Source organism: Dendrobates tinctorius, unplaced genomic scaffold (assembly GCF_039654945.1).
Source record: "Dendrobates tinctorius isolate UK_male_01 unplaced genomic scaffold, ASM3965494v1 ptg000007l, whole genome shotgun sequence".
NCBI lineage: Eukaryota > Metazoa > Chordata > Amphibia > Anura > Dendrobatidae > Dendrobates > Dendrobates tinctorius.
Genome location: NW_027361675.1, coordinates 25,595,172 through 25,608,948, shown reverse-complemented (window position 1 = coordinate 25,608,948; position 13,777 = coordinate 25,595,172). Strand labels below are relative to the sequence as shown.

Genomic DNA, 13,777 nt, shown 5'->3' with positions numbered 1-13,777 from the left:
TCATGCTCTCTGTCAACTGCCACTTCAGCGCGCCCCATGCTCCTTTTAAGCTTGCCCCGCCCCGTTTCCCTGACAACTTCAGTCAAGTCTTTCCTTTTACTGTCCTCCCAGTATCGTTCCCTCAGGAACCCTGATGGCGGTCCCCTGGGTACCTGTCCTTTCACTGTCTGGGAGTCCTCCTCCAACCGATCAGCTTATATGTTCCAAAGGTGGCCGGATATTAACACATACTGAAAGTAGCTCCTTTCAAGAGATGAAAAGATGATCAACGGTACCTGTTAGCAACTGCTATACATTGAACAGAGTGCAATTCACAGCTTAATTCAATGTGATTACATTTAGCCTCTGAAGCTTATTATAAAAGCTGATTGTTGGAGGTACCAGGTGTAGGACCCCCACCAATCTGATAGTGATGACCTATAATATGGATGGGTCATTATATTTTGTAACTGGAAAGAAAACCTTTAAGCTGGTCATATACATAAGATTATTTATAAAGAAAACAGCCAATCATTCTTGGAACATTCATGGAAAATTTTAAACAGATGGTTGGACAAAATAATGAAAAAAAGCCAGCTCAAAAAGACTTATTCACATAGCAGTATTCTGGTCACTAGAGTAAGCCCAAACCCAGAACAGAACATAGAAGATATATTAAAAAGATTTGTTTATGTGTAGGTTCTTTTCTTGGTCTTTGTTTACAAATATTGATCCAGAATTTTGCCGAGTCAATGAGGTTTCCCCATGAAAGTTTTAAAACAGCACTTGGTAAATTCCAGAGTTTTAAGGATTGGAGAAGAGCAAATGTTGTCCCCATCTTCAAAAAGGGGAAGAAGGTGGACCCAGGGAACTATAGGCCTGTAACTCGAGCCTGACTACTATACCAGGAAACATCTTTAAACAACATGAATGCAAGTACCTGGATGAGAATGAAGTGATTAACCAGAGTCAGCATGGTTTGGCAACTAAGGCTATGTGCACACGTTGCGGATTCCGCTGCGGGTTTTTCCTTGCGGAAACGCAGGTAAAACCACAGGTAAAGTGACCTGCGGTTTGGCCCTGCGGTTTCACACCTCTACTATGTTAAAGGTGTCAAACCGCAGCGTAAACCGCACAATTGACATGCTGCGGTTTGTAAACCGCAGCAAAACCGCGCAGAAAAAAAACGCACCATGAGCACAGTGTTTTTGAAACCCCATAGGGTTTCATTGTACTGTACCATGTCAGCGGAACTGCGTCGTTTCCGCAGGGGCAAAACCGCTGCGGAAACGCAGCAGAATCCACAACGTGTGCACATAGCCTAATAAGTCATGTAAGAAACTTAATTTCCTTCTAAGACAATCACTGACTGGGTGGATCAGGGAAACACAGTAGATATAGTATATCATACTATCCTTATTGAAAAAACCTTATTGAAAAAATGACCAAGTATGGAATGGACAAGGCAACTGTTAGGTCAGTTCATAACTGGCTTAGTGATTGGACCCAAGGAGTGGTCATAAAGGCCTGCACATCCAATTAGAAGGAAGTCTCAAGTGGGGTACCACAGGGTTCCGTACTGGCCCCATTGTTGTTCAACATTTTTATCAATTATTTATATGAAGGAATTGAGGGTAAACTGATTACATTTTTCTGATGCATTGAGCAGGGGGTTGGACCAGATGACCCGAGAGGTCCCTTCCAACTATAGCATTCTATGAGAGTAAATTTACAAATGTGCCCCGGCTTGTCACTGGAAGCTAAAGGTAAAAATCAGTTCTTATTTGGTATTCTCCAAGGACTTTGTAGCCCACCACCAACCATAAATTACTATAGGTGAGAAAAACACCTAATCCCCTTTAAAAGGGGCCAAAGAAGGGGAACAATGAATCAGCACAAGTTTAAAAGCGGGCTCTGAAAAATCAGCAACTTTACAAGTGATTTGTGGTATTTTTTGCAACACGCAAGAAATCAAACTATAAGTGACTTGATATTATTCAAAGACGATTAAATAAGGTCTTATGCATATGGCGGTAATTTTTGCTTTAATTTTCACAAAGCTATAAATGGACCCCTAACTGAATTGCTTCTACATGACTGATTTCGTATATAAAAGAAAAAAAAAAAAAAACCAACACACCAAGCATGCTCTATGACAAAACGCTTCTATAGAGCTACTCTCCCTTGCGATCATATGGAGCCTGTAGAAGGGACTTTTAGAAAAGGAAAGTTATGAAAATTAGATCCATTAAAAAGGGCCGTTCCAGGCTGAAAAAGAGCAGTCACTCTGTGCGAATGGCAACAGCGTACAATGTACACACAATTCCCATGTATTGGCAGAATGAGTGGGTGGTCACATGACAGCATGTATGAGATTTGTTTTACTGCGGTCACGTGCTGACTAAATTCACCTCCAAGTCACTCAGTGTTCCTTTGACCACCCTCTCGAGCTGCGAATATAGGGATGTCATGACAGTGTTGGGTATGTTCCCACGGTCAGTAAACGCTGCGGGTTGGACGCTGCGTACATCCACAACGTCAACCCTGCATCAGCCAGATGTTACAGCATAGTGGATGGAATTTCTTGAAATCCCATCTTCACTATGTGTCCAGAGATGCCTCCGGCTGCCCTGCTGAGAAGCACAAGCAGTGCGTCTTTCCAGATCTCAGCATGTCAGTTTATGTAGCAGAGACGCTCCATCTCCCCTGCATAAATTACCCATAGACTATTATTAGATGCAGGAAAACCGCATTATCTTCTCAGTCACATGAGTATTAAGTGTGCGAACGCAGCTTACCACGCGTTCACGTACACTACAGTTCTCGTGATGAGCTGACCGCGAGAACTGCCGTGCACCTGACCACCGGGAACGGGCTCATCTCCAGTCACTAGCCAAGTTCTCACGGTCAGCTGACCACAAGAACTGCAGTGCACGTGACTGCCGGTGACCGAGTTCTCCGGTGATCAGCCTCAAGCTCCACTGTGTCTGGATGTCAGGCTGAGTGGTGCCATAATGCCACCATTCAGCAAAAGGCATCCAGATGTAGCAGAGCTGGACGCGTCATGGGACAGTATGTATATCTTCTCGGCAAACAGGTAAGGATATTGTTGCTTTTTTATTTTATTTCTCTTACAGGAGAACGAGGGCTTCGGTGGAATAGGCGATGCAGCAAGTATGGTTTAATAAGGATTATTAAAAGGAGTCGGTGTCATTATTTCAATTAAAGGACTTTATTCTAGATATGTCTTCATTTAACAAGTAACTATAGGATTAGTAATGGATAGGTGTCTTATAGACTCTTCTCCATTACCAAGCCGTGGGCTTGACGTCACCAGACAATACAAAGATAACATCAACCCCACAAATATTATCCCACTTGCCACAGCTACAGGGCAAGTGAGAAGAGCCGGGTAAAGTGCCACAACTGGCGCATCTTTGGATGAGCAAATTGTGGGGCGGCTGCACGCTGCTATTTTTAGGCTGGTGTGGGCCAAAATCCATGGGCCTCACCAGCCTGAGAATACCAGGCCGCAGCTGTCTTTTTCCTTGGCTGGTTTAAAAAAAAAAAAAAAAAAAAAAAAAATAGGGGGACCCCACTATTTTTGCTAACCATCCAAGGTAAGCAGACTGCTGCGGCCTTGTATTATCAGGTTGGTAAAGTTCATGGATATTGGATCCTTACCAGCCTGAAATACTTGCCCCAGTAGTCTGCTTTACTCTGTCTGGTTAACAAATATAGGGGGACCCCACGCCATTTTTAAAAAAAATTATATAAATTTATTTATTAAAGGAGGAGGAGACCTCTCTCGGCGATTTCCTCCACTTCCTGTGTTGTGTACTTCCGGCTGTGCCACAAAATTCACTATTATTTAAATCAGTACACACGCGTAGGAAGCTGCGTTCCCGCACTTAATACGCATGTGACTAGGAAGAGAATGTGGTTTTATCACATCTAATGATAGTGAATGGGTAATTTATGCAGCTACATAAATTGACATGCTGTGGTCTGGAAAGGTGCACCGCATGTCCGTCTTCGTGGGTGAGCCACAGGCGTCAGTGTACGCATAGTGGGCATGGGATTTCTTGAAATCCCATCCACTATGCTGTAACAGCTGGACGCTGCAGGTTCGACATTGCGGATGTACGCAGCATCCAACCCGAAGTCTTTACTGACCGTGGGAGCCTACCCCAATATATTTGCAAACAGGAAATACCTTTTTTCCTTCCCTGAAGCCAACTTTCAATTACCATATATACTCGTGTATAAGCCGCCCCCACCCCCAATTTTGCCACAAAAAACTGGGGAAACTTATTGACTCGTGTATAAGCCGAGGGTGGAATCCATAGACTATGCCCCCATATGCTTCTCCATAGACTATGCCCTCATATACTGCTCCATAGACTATGCCCCCAAATGCTGCTCCATAGACTATGCCCCCAAATGCTGCCTCATAGAATATGCCGCTCCATAGACTATGCCCCCCATATGCTGCCCCATAGACTATGCCCCCATATACTGCCAAAAAAAAATTCCATACTCACCTCTCCTGGGTCCATCGCCGCTGTCTGCCGCTTCTTGTGTCAGTGACTGTTCAGCCAGCAGAGGGGCGGCACGCACTAATCACGTCACCGCGCCCCCTTCTGCCTAAACACAGGATGCAGAAGAGACAGCTGTGAGCAGCGATGGACCGGGGGACAGGTGAATATCGCTATACTCACCCATTCTACCGCTCATTACCACTCATGAATATGCACATATTCATGAGTGGTAATGAGCGGCACCACGTGACCGCTGAAGACAGGAAGGGAGACAGTGGAGAAGCGAGGGAGGCTTCAGAGACCACGGCAGGACAGGTAAGTATGATCTGACACCCCCGCTCCCCCTCCCCCGCCGACCCCCAGGTAAAAATGGGCTGAAAGTCTCGGCTTATACACGAGTGTGTACGGTAGCTTTATTTCAAGTGACAAAAAAAAACCCCGCATGCAATGAAAAAACGCAGGCGACCTGCCAGTGACCTCAGATATTGGTGCAGATTTCACCCATGTCAAATCCTGAGCCATTCCTATTCGTGGGCACATACCCTTTAAGATTCGGCAGACTTCTTTTCAACTCAGAGAATCCCTAGAAGCTCTCCATCTTAAATTCAAGAAAGAACATACAGCCATAATAAAGTACAGATGTATGGCTTTAGTAAAATGTAGTTAAAGGGTTGTCAAAATGTCAAGAACAATTGTGGAGCTATATACTGGATAGGTCATCAATATGAGATTAGGCAGCGGCCATTCAGCACTGTACAGGTCTGCTGTGCTCCGTCCCATACATTGGTGAATTCCGGCCACTGTTTGAAAAAACTGCTCAAAGTGTTGGATCTCCACCAATCTCCTATTGAAGACCTCTCCACAACAATGATTATTGAAATAAAGATAACAGGAAGAAATTAAACTGCCATTTATGACAGATTCTTTTTAACCTGAAATTTGTTTTGGGGTTAAAGAAAAAATATGAGGCTTCCCCATAAACACAAAATGCGGTAGTTAGAAAGTTAGTGCCGATTTTCTAGAACTGGCAACCCATGTCCGCTGCGTCCAAAGCGCTGCTGTCTAGGCATGTGGTCAGTGAACCGTGCTGATTTACAGTGTCAAATACATTGTATGGGTGAAGTTTCTCGTCTCCCCAAGAGACATTGACATGCTGCGGTCTGCAGAGACGCGCTGCATGTCAGTCTCCGTGGGTGAGCTGCGGGCATCTGTGGATGCATAGTGGGTATGGGATTTCAAATCCCATACACTATGCTGTAACAGCTGGATGCTGCAGACTGGACGCTGCGCAAGTACACAGCGTCCAACCTGCAGCATTTACTGATCGCCTGCACATGCCCTCAAACTTGACAGGGTTGGCCTACTATGTGCGAATATGTATGGGAATTGGCATGAATCAGCCTTTTCGTTAAGTTTTTTGACCGCTATTCATCAGATTTGTAACGTAGCAACTCACATTTGTTTTTCCTTTACAAAAGGGCAGGATCACACAAGCATATAGAAAAAAATAAATAAATATATAGTACATACAACAAAAACAGAGTTTCACTAAGAAAGAAAACTGATGTTTTTTCCCCTTACTTGTTACCCATGTACAGTCAGTATGGTGAAGCGACAACCAATAATCACTTACAAGACGATTTACAGTTCTGTTACAGAACGGCAATGTATCCGTAAAAAAAAAAAAAAAAAAATCACATGCTGTATTTTTTTTTTTTTTTTTTTACACACACCCATGGACTTGAATAGGAGAGTAACATCTGACTTACTGAAGAAATTAGTAGATGCTGCACTTTTCACACACTGATTTGGTAAAACACAACAAAAAGAAACAACGAAGTGCTCATCTGCACAAAAATATGGTCATGTGAACGAGCTCGTTATGCGCTAGTGTGTCCCTGGCCTAACTCAGATTTCATACTCCATCAGATCCACATGAAAAAGTCCACAAACCGACTCAAATTATCTTCAAAAAGTAAGAGCTGAATTGCCATTTATACAGGCGTGGATTCTTCAACCGCTCACTTGAAAACCAGGTCAATAAGCTACCCATCATTCAATGACGTGGATTCGGAAACCGCAGCATGCTACCACATGCTCCATGTCCTACAGATACATTGCAAACTTACAACAGCTCAAACTGAAAATCTGTGGGAGATAATAAAGGGTCAGGCTCAGATTTCGACAGAGAATTCTGACAAATCAACACCTGATTCTTTTTTTCCCCAACAGTAAAAAGCTCAGTGTGATTGTATCCAAAAGATTTATTTTCCAGTTGTCATACTTCTTGCCTAGTTACCGTATATACTCGAGTATAAGCCGACCCGAGTATAAGCCGAGGCACCTAATTTTGCCATGGAAAACTGGGTAAGCTTATTGACTCCAGTATAAGCCGGGTATGCATTGTCCCCTCATCCCTTTCTTGCTATGTGTGACTCCCCCTGCTGTATGCATGGCTTCTCCATTCCCCCCCCCACTGTATGCATGGCTCCTCCGTCCCCCCCCCCCTACTGTATGCATGGCACCTCCGCCCCCCCCCCCACAGTATGCATGGCTTTTCCGTCCCCTCCCCCACAGTATGCATGGCTTCTCCGTCCCCCCACAGTATGTATGGCTCCTCCTTCCCCCCCCCTGCTGTATGCATGGCTCAGCGTCCTCCCTCTGTGTATGCATTGCTCCCCCCGTCCTCCTCACCCATTGCTGGCGTGGTTGCTGCAAGTCATCCCTGCATCTCTCTTTTGTCCTGGCGAGGCAGCTTCTTCCTGTGTTCAGCGGTCACGTGGTACTGCTCATTAAAGTAATGAATATGTGCTCCACGCGTATGGGAGTGGAGACGCGTGCATATTCATTTATTTAATGAGCAGTACCACGTGACCTCAGAACACAGGAAGAGCTGCAGGGAGGACTTGCAGCGATCGCAAGAGGAGTGGGTGAGTATGATGTGAGAGCCGCCGGTTCCTGCCGCTCCCCATCTGACCCCCTGGGACAATGACTTGTGGAGAAGCCGAGGGGAGCGTTTTCAGTACAAAAAAAAAAAAAAAAAGTGTGCTGGAAATCTCGGCTTATACATGAGTATATACAGTATATAGTCCTAGATCCCTATATCGATGAATGATAGCCATATTTACATTGTAAGACTGTAAGGGCTCATAATCACTTGCGAGAGACTTGCACGATTCTCTCGCGTGAAAACCTGGCACAGCCGCCTGCACTGGGACCGGAGTTTGCGGCTACATGTATTTCTATGCAGCCCACGTTCCAGTCCCAGTCCTGGCGGCAGTGCCAGGTTTTCATGTGAGAGAATCGTGCAAGTCTCTCGCAAGTGAGTATGAGCTCTAAGGCTATGTGCACACGATGCGTTTATGCGATGGAATACTTATGCAAGGTAACGTAATGAAAATCCTGAAGTGTTGTGCACATGATCAGTAGGTTTCCGTCCGTATTTGCAGCATGCCAATTCTTTTTGCATTTCCGCAGCGGTTTTGATTCATTGACCTCAATTGAGTCAGTCAAATCTGCAGCAAAAACGCAGGTGTAAAAAGGTTTGTGTATTTGCTGCAGATTTGCTGCCAAAAACGCTGCGAATTGTCAATGGAAATGATGTCAGAAGCAGGAAGAGTGTGTAGGCAGCGAATATGTGCGGATGTGTGTACCCATGTGACAAACAGCCCATAGTGATTGTACTTAGGCGTCGACTGATGGGACTATTACTCCCATCCAGCTATGTCTGCTGTCACATATAATAGAGACAGCATGAGCCGTTGATGGGAGAATAGTCCCATCATCCGGCACCCTGTGTTCAATTGGGGAAAATAAGAAAAAAAAAAAAATCAAAACATTTACATAATTCCATACATACAATATACTCTCCGAAAACCTAATCCTCAACACCCGTATCTCCTGCAAACAATCAAAAATAATAAACCAACATATACTCCCTGTCTGCCATAGTCCATTTAATACTGAGGGTCCCATGGCAATCTCACGTGTAGAACAGTCACATCGGGAGATGTGACTGTTCTACCTGGCCTCCGGCGATACACTGCGGGAGCGATTACCTCATGTCAATGTATCACTACGCTGCCATGAGAGTTCACCGGCGTTCATCAGCTGATCAGCTCTGGTTCTCACGCAGCGGTGCCGAAGTGAGAGCATCGGAGCTGATGAACTCTCATGGGAGCAATTACCTCCTGTCAGAGTATCGCCGGAGGCCAGACAGAGCGGTCACATCTCCCGATGTGACTGTTCTACACGCGACATCGGTGTGGGACACTTGGCAAGTCGGACAGGATAGTATTATATGTTGGTTTATTATTTTTTGATTGTTTGCAGGAGACGAGGGCGTCGGGGATTGGTTGTTCAGTAAATATGGTAAATTTAAATTCAATAAAGGAGTCTGTGTGATTATTTCAAGTAAAGGACTTTATTCTGGCTATGTTTATTTACCATGTAACTATAGGATTAGTAATGGATAGGTGTCTTATAGACTCCTCTCCATTACCAACCTGTGTGCTTGATGTCACCTTTGTATTGTCAGGTGAAATCAACCCCACTTGCCACTGCTACAGGGCAAATGAGATGAGCGAGGCTAAGTGCCAAAACTGGCGCATCTATAACATGCGCCATTTCTGGGACGGCTGAGACCTGATGTTTTTAACCTGGGGGGGAGGGGGGGGGGTAATATCCATGGCCCCTTAGCAGGCTATTAATATCAGCCTGCAGCTGTCTGTCTAGCCTTTGCTGGTTCGATTTTATAGGGGGACCCCTATGTCAATTTTTTTCTGCGGTTCCCCTGTAAACTAGCCAGTTAAGGCTAAGCAAACAGCTGTGAGCTGATATTAGTAGTCTGTGAACCTTTGGCTCCTTCCCAAAATATTAACATCAGCCCTCAGCTGGTTATGAAAATTATGCGGGAGCCCACGCAAATTAAAAAAAACCAAAACAAAAAAGCATTGCGTTCCACGCAGATTTCTGACAGTTGGAGTTTTGTTGCAGCATATGTAGGTTAATTATGTTAATGATCCTACATAGGCGTGCGTGTCTTTAACTCTTTACGACCATTTTATTAATGAGGGTATCTGGCTGACACCTGTTCATTACGAAACCTCAGGCTTGGTTATGTATATTTTGGTTATTTTCACTTATATTTGTTTTGTGTGTGGAAACGTTATAAATTTGAACATTGTATGTAACGATATTATGGTCTTCAATGGAGAAAGAAAACGGAGGTTGAACAAGGAAATGGCATCACAATTCTTTTTTTATTTTTAATATATCTTTATGTAGCTCTATAGATTTACAAAAACGCATGAAAAAATAGCGTGTATTTTCCACTGTGCTTTTCTGCCAAGAGATGCAGAAATTTCTGCAAGCAAATATGCAACGTGTGCACATAGCCCAAAAGTCAGGCCGCGACACTTATGGAAGATATAATGGGGACATTGGGTGTCCCTCGGCTTTTGCAGAACTGAGTGATTAGAATGCGACAGGAGAGAACTACATATCCTATATTTGCAGGTATAGTGTACGAGTCAATAGCAGCCATGTTTTCGTTTCATAGATGACGTGTGCGTTCTATAAAAACTCAAGCCTTCCCGATTCCTAATATATCACATTTTCGCTGCGGCAGCATAGAGACCTATTATCTTCGGCCTGCAGACAAAAAGCAGTCTGGCAGAATTCATGTAAGCGTTACACTGTCGAGGAGATTAAGGCTGATGTTCCGGATTAATATCAACATTACAGTGGAAAGCATTAATAATTATTTGATTATTCAGATTTCTATGGGGACACTAGGACGACCTTTAAAGGGACACAAATACCCATTACTCGAGTAGCAACTATTTTTCTGCTGAATCTTACAGCAGGGATGAACCGAAAAATGACCTTGATGCAGTCTCCGGATAGAGGTTCTTCCCCCCTTTTTTTTTTTTTTTTTTTTACAAAGTTTCACCATATAGCCAGTCACCACCAGCCTTTCCTTAGGGTGGGATAATTGATACTCAGGATGCAGCATAATGGAAGCATGAATCGGTGGGCACCTTCATTCTTGACCATTTCTTCCAGGCTATGAGCAATGATAACACTGGTCAACAGCATTTTTGGTGCCAAAGATATTTCATCGAATTTAGGGTATTTTTGGGGTGCTGATTCTGAATATGTCATCAGTTTTGCCAGATTGGCTCAAGTTTTTGAGATTTTTGGTATCTTATTTATAGCACTTGTTGGTAAATGCGACGCATCATCTCATTAATTTCTTTGGATTAGTACTTGAACTGAGCAGTTCTCAATATAGTTTTGTGTTAATTAGTGTTCTAAAAGTTTGTTCATAGCTTGATTTTTGCACTAACTTTATGTTGTTGTCTGTTTTCCAGTGAAAAGCATGAACTCATCATGAAGAAGTTGTCTTAACGATCCAGACTCATTCTGTTACATTTGTGGTGAATATACACTGCCAAAACATAGAAGAAACATAACACACTTCGTAAAAAAAGTGTATTTTGCCTATTTTGGGGTTATGCTTGGGGACCAAGACAAGTTTTGGGCACCACACATAGTGTGCAAAGCATGTATCGAATTATTACGAAAATGGAGCAAAGGACAAAGAAAAAGCTTCAAATTTGGTGTTCCAATGGTGTGGAGAGAGCCAAAAAATCATCATGATGACTGTTATTTCTGTGCAGTGCAAGTGCAAGGATTCAATAAGCATAAGAAACGAAAATGGGAGTAACATGGAATCTGCAAGAAGGCCTGTCCCTCATTGTGAAGATGTGCCTGTACCTGTGTTTACCATAAATAACAGTCATCATGATGATTTTTTGGCTCTCTCCACACCATTGGAACACCAAATTTGAAGCTTTTTCTTTGTCCTTTGCTCCATTTTCGTAATAATTCGATACATGCTTTGCACACTATGTGTGGTGCCCAAAACTTGTCTTGGTCCCCAAGCATAACCCCAAAATAGGCAAAATACACTTTTTTTACGAAGTGTGTTATGTTTCTTCTATGTTTTGGCAGTGTATATTCACCACAAATGTAACAGAATGAGTCTGGATCGTTAAGACAACTTCTTCATGATGAGTTCATGCTTTTCACTGGAAAACAGACAACAACATAAAGTTAGTGCAAAAATCAAGCTATGAACAAACTTTTAGAACACTAATTAACACAAAACTATATTGAGAACTGCTCAGTTCAAGTACTAATCCAAAGAAATTAATGAGATGATGCGTCGCATTTACCAACAAGTGCTATAAATAAGATACCAAAAATCTCAAAAACTTGAGCCAATCTGGCAAAACTGATGACATATTCAGAATCAGCACCCCAAAAATACCCCAAATTCATTAAAATATTTTGGACACCAGAAAAAAAAATTTTTTTCGTTGACCTGTGTAATTCAAGGAGCGCATGCAGATTATTACAGCAAATGTCCCCTACCAATCCGCCACATAAACACAATACGTGTAGCTTCCATACACAACCACGCTTCCCATCTAACCTCACCATAAAAACAAACAAATTATGGCGGAAAGAAAAAATAAATCAATAAGGAAGTGACTTTTATAATCGAAGCCCTCAAGGTTGCCAAAGCCGCCATAAGGAATTCATAATGGCCTTATAATGGTAGCCAAGCCCCTTCTAGGGAATTAACTCCTCCTGTTCCAGGGAGAGGAAACGATAAACCGCAAAGGCGCACAGCGGTTAATTAGTTAATGGTTAAATTAAAAGCCTGGTTAGATATTTGCCATTGAATACCTAGAATTCCTCCATCCAGAATGAGGGATCTTAGTGCAGGCAGCTGCAAGCAGCCACCTGATCTCCCCCACTGCAGATGAGGTTACTGCAGTCATCCCCCCCACTAACCTCTGCACATAGCACACGATCCATCACATTCCTGCACACCAGCCACAAAGGCTTCACCATTCATAAAGCCTTGTGCTGAGAAAGTGATCTCTGCCATTGTGGCTGCACTGGATCTGAAGAGATCCAGCCTATGCAGCAATGACTGCTGCTGGGACACGAAGTGGCAGGGCAGAAACAAGTAGTGAACTTTAGTCTCAGCGATCCACCCAGTAAACTGGAGCGATCACGTCCCGATCCCTTGTAGATCCCAGCCCCTTACCTCGCCATGGAGCGATCAGCAATGCCAGCCCGGAGAGAGTAAAGTCCCTTAGAACAGCGATTTCCTTTGCTCAGATCCTCAGTCTCCCCCTTCTCTTCCCTTCCCTGCAGTGCAGGGCACAGACATCACATTCCAGGCAGGGGATAGTAACAATGTAAGGTGGGCTTCCCTTCCCGGAGACCAACCTCCACTCTGCTGCCGTCAATCCTCGGCCATATAAGGAGAGGCTGGGCCGAGCTCTCGGGTTTACTCGGCGAAGGCGGAGCCCTGCAGCGCCCAGGGGAAGGGATAGACCGGGAGACGACGAAGAAATGAGCCGAGACGCTGGCAGAGAGGGAGGGCAGGAGAGAGGAAGGGGCGAAACACGAGACGTGAGGACAGGCAGAAGTGGAGGTGATGAGGGGAAAAGGAGGGCTGAGAGTGTGAGGTAAAAGCGCGGGAGCAGGCGGCGTGAGGAGAGACTTCCCGGGGGGCGTGTTATCAGGAAGAACATGGTGGGATCCAGTCAGCAAGAAGCTGAGGTGACATTTGGAAGTCATTTACTTTTGGCGCCTGTTGGTAGAAGAGGGATGTGGCAGTGGAAGCTGAGGGTGACCCAAATAGTGTTATTTACAACTCTACAGACAGATGTAAAGCCCCCCCCATACACGTTAGGTAGCTGTCAGCCGAATGAGGGTCTTGTGGATCGGCTAACAGCGATGTCTCCTGACTGTCCCATATACAGGAGCGCTCACTCTTCTGAGTGCTCCTGTGTTCTCCATGAGAGCGCTGCTGACTGACCTCTGTGGTGGCTCAGCTCAGGGAGAAGAAGAGGACTGGCAGTCCGAAATCGGACACGACACGCCGGACCCATAGCTCCCCAATAGTGACAGGCCGGTCATAAATGATCCTGGGCAAAGAGCCGCCTCCCTGCTGCGATCACCGACACCTCAGTGAGGGACACAGTCTCTGAATGGCTCTCACCAGGATAAAATAACAATGTTCAGCAGATGAAATCCCACCACACTGCCGAAACCCCGCCATCGCCATTTTATTGGCTAGCTGCAGTAAGAAGGGTTTTCGCCATGAGTGAGTGCAGTTTCAGCTGCAGTGATTTAAACTTGAAGGGGTATTCCCATCTCCAAGATCGTAT

At 44.4% G+C, this 13,777-nt stretch overlaps 1 protein-coding gene across 9 annotated transcripts in view; it reads right to left on the bottom strand.

Moving 5' to 3' along the window:
• LUZP1 (leucine zipper protein 1) overlaps positions 1 to 13,100 on the bottom strand; it is a 139,828-nt gene extending 126,728 nt beyond the window's left edge. For 6 of the 9 annotated variants that reach the window (XR_012231616.1, XR_012231618.1, XR_012231621.1 and 3 more), the window contains exon 1: positions 12,646 to 13,100. The gene's annotated coding sequence lies outside the window, so the exon portion shown is untranslated. The remainder of the gene's footprint in view (positions 1 to 12,645) is intronic. The other 3 variants (XR_012231617.1, XM_073572756.1, XM_073572747.1) reach the window with 1 other exon arrangement.
• Between the last annotated feature and the right edge of the window lie 677 nt (positions 13,101 to 13,777).